Source organism: Crocuta crocuta, unplaced genomic scaffold (genome assembly GCF_008692635.1).
Source record: "Crocuta crocuta isolate KB4526 unplaced genomic scaffold, BGI_CrCroc_1.0 scaffold613, whole genome shotgun sequence".
Taxonomy (NCBI): Eukaryota; Metazoa; Chordata; class Mammalia; order Carnivora; family Hyaenidae; genus Crocuta; species Crocuta crocuta.
The window spans coordinates 314,766-319,943 of NW_027528880.1; the positions used below are offsets into that span (position 1 = coordinate 314,766).

Here is a 5,178-nt window from a genome sequence, read left to right on the forward strand (position 1 = left end):
GTGCTCCTGAGGGCGGGGCAGCTCCTCTTGCCGGCTCTGGGGGCGCATTTCCTCGCCTCCCCCAGATGCTGGAGGCCCCCCTCCCCGCCCCTCCTTGGTCTTCACAGCATCTCTGTGCTCAACGCTCCTTCTTGGACCATTTTGAGGACCTCCGTGGCCCCAAACGGGGCTCCCCTGGGTCATCCAGGGTAATGTCCCCACGTCAGGGTCCTTCACCTCGTCTGCAAAGTCCCTTCTGCCATGTGAACTGACAGTCGCAGGTTCTGAGGCTCAGGATGCGGGGGCCGTGGCTCTGCCTCTCTCGTGGGGATGCAGTGACTGGTGACACGCTGGCGGCTGGGCCCGGAGGCTCCCCTCCCCAGCGCTGTANGCCGCACCCGCTGGGACTCCCGGCCTCACGCTGGCATTTGCGTCCACTCCCAGGAGGACTCAGTGTGGCAGCCGCATCCTGTCCGGATCACCTCACTTGGGCCAGAGGTGATGGCGGGCTGATCGTGGGCCTCTGGGGGGCGAGGGGGCTGCGGGGGACCCGGGCCAGGTCGGTGCGCTCGCCTCCCTGCCCAGCACCCGGCCGCAGGAGGAGGGGCTGGTGGGGATGTCACAGGGCAGGTGCCTGAGGCCTGATCCCCGCTCATGTTCACGGGAGGCGGGGCCCTGAGGCCTGGACCCCCTGCCCCTTCCCTTCCCAGAGCTCCGGGCGCAGGGCACCGGCCCACCTCCCTCTCCTCGGGCCAGCTGCTGAGCAAGCCTGTGTCCCAGGGCCCTCCTCCAACGTGGGCTCCGGGTACAGCCCGTGAGCACAGCCCACCTGGCGGGCGCCGGCCAGGCTTGCCCGGCACGGCCCTGGGGACTCGGGGGACAGGTGGGGGGGGGGGCGCTGTCAGGAGCGTGAAATAAACGTGGTCCCGTTTCCAGCACCCCTCTCTCTGCTGAATGTAAAAACGAATTAAGACTTATTTTTTTTAAAGCAGGTTTAGTTTTAGAGAACTGTGCGGTGAGCTGAGAGCCTTCCCGTGCGCCCTGCCCCCCCCACAGCACCCCCCGCAGCGCCGGGGCCAGCGGGCACACATCGTCATCGCCCCAAATCCGCAGCTCGCCTTAGGTCTGTCTGGGGGCCGTGCATTCCGTGGTTCTAGACAGACGTATAGTGACACATGTCCACCGTGAGAGTGGCACGCCGTGTCGTCACGACCCTGAAATCTCCGCTCTGCCCTCCATCCATGCCCCCCTCCCCACACCGGCAAGCACTGTCTCTTTACCGTGTCCACAGTTTTGCCTTTTCCAGAAGGTCATCGAGTTGGAACCCGCAGTGTGCAGCCGGCCCCCCCGCCCCGGCCTCGCTCACTTAGTGACACGCACAGAAACGCCTCCAGCCTTCGGGCCCGAGAGCCCACTTCCTTCTGGCCCAAAGAACAGCCCGTTGACTGGATGCACCACAGCGTACTTCGCCGTCACCTGCCGAAGGACGTCATGGAGGCTTCTGAGCTCCATCAGTCGCAGACGAGGCTGCTCTGCTCACCTGCACGCGGGGCTTCGTGGGTGGGGCTGCTTCTGTCCCAGGACTGAGGGGTGACTTGTGTCCCTGAAACTTCCTGTGCGGAATCCTAGGCGCCAGCACCTCGGAATGGGACCTGATTTAGAAACGGGGCTGTTGTGGACAGTATGGGTCCAGGTGAGGAGGCCCTTCGCGTGGATCTCCGACTGGTGTCCTTGTGGGAAGGGGACATCAGGACCCAGATGTGCACGCAGGGAGGGGCTGGGAGGGGGCCGGGTGCCATTGGAGACGGAAAGCGTGCCACGGCCGCCGGACAGAGGCTGCGGAAGGAGCCTGCGACGGCTCGGGCTTGGACTCGCGGCCCCGGAACCAGGAGACGCTCNCGCGCTGTCGGCCTGCGCGCAGCCGAGGACCCGGGCACAGGCAAGCCCCCCGGGCGCCCTCCCTCCCCCGCTGTGTGCTGGCCCGACTCCCCGCTGGCGCCCGGCACCCGCCCTGAAGCTGCTGCGGGGCAGGGGTTCATGCTCCGAGGGCAGGGGGCTGACCTGAGCCCCTGCCAGTCACCCAGCAGTGAGTCGAGGGGACCCCTGGGCAGACTGCATCTTCTTGAGGGTTTGGAGTCCGGTGACTTTGCACACTTGCCCTGGAGCCTCGCCGCCGCCCTGCTGGGCCGCCGAGCCGCTGACGAGGCTCACGCAGCAGCTTCTGCAGGAAGGGCAGCTTCAGCTCCCCGTTTATGCCTTCAGTTGTGCAGCCAGGCCTCCAGAACCCCATTCGTCAAAGCTGCGGCCTGAGGAGGGATCGCGGCGGACAGAGAGGCCATGGCCAGCCCTGGAATGACCTTGGCCGCGGGAAGCGCCCTTTGTGATGTCACAGTTAATTGGCCGGGAGAAAGGCCAGCGGCCCAGTGAGTGAGCCCAGCAGGCAGACCTGCTCCCGGGCGCCGGACACACTGGGGGCCGGGGCGCTGGCGCTGTGCGGGGTCGGGAGGTCCTGGGGCTTCTGGGGGGTGGAGTTCCTTTACTAGGCCTTGGTGGCTTTAGTGGGGAACTGAGGAGCCGGACACGGGCGGTCACTCCTCGGGGAGGGGACACAGGCCCAGAAGCGCGGCCCACCCCCTCCCTCCTGGGCCTGTGAGGCCGGGGCTGCGCGTCCTATTGGGCTCTGCTCCTCTGTGGTCACTGGCGCCCTGGGGTGGGGCACCCCAAAGTCTGAGAACACAGTCCGTTCTGAACCTGGGCTCGACCCCACGTGGCCCCCTGCCCCCCCCAGCCTCACTCCTCCCACGCTCTCGCCTCGATGGTGGGCAGTATTGTAGGTCTTGTAGGCAGTGCCCAAGCCCAGCCCACCTCGCACCTGCCAGGCGCTCGGAACTTCCGGAAGACGCAGACTGCACTGCGCGAGGGATCCAACTGAGGGACTCAGTGACCCCGTACGCCAGGGGCACGCACAGCAGCCCCCGAGCCCGGGCGCAGCCCCCAGGGAGGCTGGCGTCCTTGAGAACATTACTAGTGACTCGTGTGAGTTGTGCCAGACGTTGGCTTCGCAGAGCACTGGCCTCCCGCAGCCGAACAAACACCCCAGCCACTTTGTGCCTTGGCGGCACTTGCTTTAACCCAGCCAGGCCCAGTGTCGTCTGTCGCCAGTGTTTTATTGACAGATGAGGAAACTGAGGCACAGAGGGGCTCGGTGACCTGCCTGGGAGCCCAGAGCAAGTAAAGGGCAGAGCTGAGGCGGACGCTGGGGTTCAGAGTTGGCTGCCTCCTGACCCAGGGCCCCCGCAGGGTGGTGATTGGGCGGTGCCCTCCCGCCCGCCCTTGGCTGTGGATGGATCAAAGTCCCGGGTCCCCGGCACCACCCCTACCGCAACGGCCTGGGAGGTGACCAGAGACTGGCTGCTAATCAAATAAAAACCCTGTTTCTCAGCAACAGAAATGACTTCCGGTTTCACCTGTCAACTAGTCAATGCTGGGTCAGCACACGGAACTTTCTGGGCTCTGTGGTGCTCAGGAACTGCTGCAGGGCCCACATGGGGGGCATGAGGGGGCATGTCTCGGGGGGTGCAGGTGAGGGGCAGGTGGAGCCCCGGAGCCCCGATGGGGGCCCCAGTACCCATGACAGGACCTCACCCCCCATGTCACCGTCTCTGGGCCTAAAACCAGAACCAGGTCCCGGGCCGTGAGGAGGTGTGGTGCCTGGCACACAGCAGGTGCCCAGCGAGCGTGGGATGCGCTGCGGGGAGCCCCCGCCCGCCCCCACGCCTGCCTGCCTTCTGCTCCGGGGTCTGGGCGCCTTCGCGGCTCTGAGGCCCCCCTTCCCCAGGGCCGTGCTGGGTCAGCAGGGGCTCCCCTGCCCCCAACTCTGTCCCCTCGGCTCTGCTGAGTGGACTTGGCCTCAACCTTTTTCCTCCTCCTCCAGGAGACGCCCGCAAGGAGCCGAGGGCACGTGGACGCTGTCCCCCCTGAACCTGGGCCCCCAGCCCCAGGACTAGTCACGACCTTTATTCCCCTGCCCTCCGGAGTCGCTGAGGGGAGCTGGGGGTGCCCAGGGCCTCCCTGGAGACCCGGCTGAGCGCCTCGGCGACCCTGCACATGGGGGGCCCGGGCTTCGAGTGGCTGCCTCCGGAAGGTGCCCCCTGAGAGGGTGTGGGCACCTACTGATGTGTGCTGACTCCAGCTGGGGCTGGTGGGGAGCAGGTACACGGCTCAGGGCCCTGAAATCACCACGGGGGGGACTTCAAGTCCAAATGGCGCCCTGCTGACCCCAGACAGCGAGGCTGCGACTGGGATTAACACCCTCCCGTTCTGCACGTGCGAGCGTGACCCCTGCGGGGACGGCTGGTACCCGCCGGCAGCGGGGGGAGGGCGGGGGCCACCGCCCTAGGAGACAGGACCCCCCGGACACCAGGGTGCTCCCCTAAGACACGGGGTGGAGGCTGCCGAGGCAGCATGAAGTGACCGCCTGTCACCAGGACGGAGCCGCCCTTCCCCCACCTCCACGCTCTGGGCCCACGTGGGGCCGGGAACTCGGGGGCTGGTCCTGAGTGGCTCGGAAAAACACACCTTCGGCCCCCAGCCGCGACTGTCCCTGCGGAAGCTGGGTCCAGCGGCCAGCCCGGTCACCGCCTCATGGCAAGCGCCGAGACCCAGGCCGGGCAGGGCCCTCTCTGTTACCAGGTAGCGCCATTTGGCGTTAAAGTTTGCGGCAATGCTTTTTTAAGCCCTTGTTTATTTTGTTATTGGGCGCAGTCTTGGGAGACAGATCTATCTGCAAGGGGCGCCTCTGACACGTTTATTGGAGCAGCTGATTGAAAAGCCCAAGCTGGGCGGGGGGTTGTCTCCATGTTTGATTACAACTCCAGAAACCACAGCGGTGATTGGAAGCTGCTAGAAGGGCGGCTTCTGGGAGGCAGGGGCAGGGCCGGCTCCTGGGTGCACCCTGGTCCCCCCACCCACGGGCTCCCATGCCCCGCCTGGCCATCAGTCTGAGGGAGGACTCAGTGGGCCCCCAGCCCTGGGAAGACTCCTTCAGCTCTTCTCCCGCTCTGAGAGCGGCCCTGAGGGAGCTGTGGGGTCCAGCCCCCGGGAGGGGGTCTGGGGAGGAGGTGGGTGGAGGAGGGGTGAGGCCCTGGGCCCAGGGAGGGGGTCTGGGGAGGAGGTGGGTGGAGGAGGGGTGAGGCCCTG

The 5,178-nt window shown here is 66.5% G+C and overlaps 1 long non-coding RNA gene across 1 annotated transcript; it reads right to left on the reverse strand.

Moving 5' to 3' along the window:
• Nucleotides 1-973: 973 nt before the first annotated feature.
• Nucleotides 974-2,315, reverse strand: LOC144225574 (uncharacterized). Its single transcript, XR_013333345.1, has 3 exons — nt 2,041-2,315; nt 1,260-1,455; nt 974-1,132 (listed from the first exon to the last, which is right to left on the reverse strand). It is a non-coding gene; the product is annotated as an uncharacterized LOC144225574 (long non-coding RNA).
• Nucleotides 2,316-5,178: the final 2,863 nt, after the last annotated feature.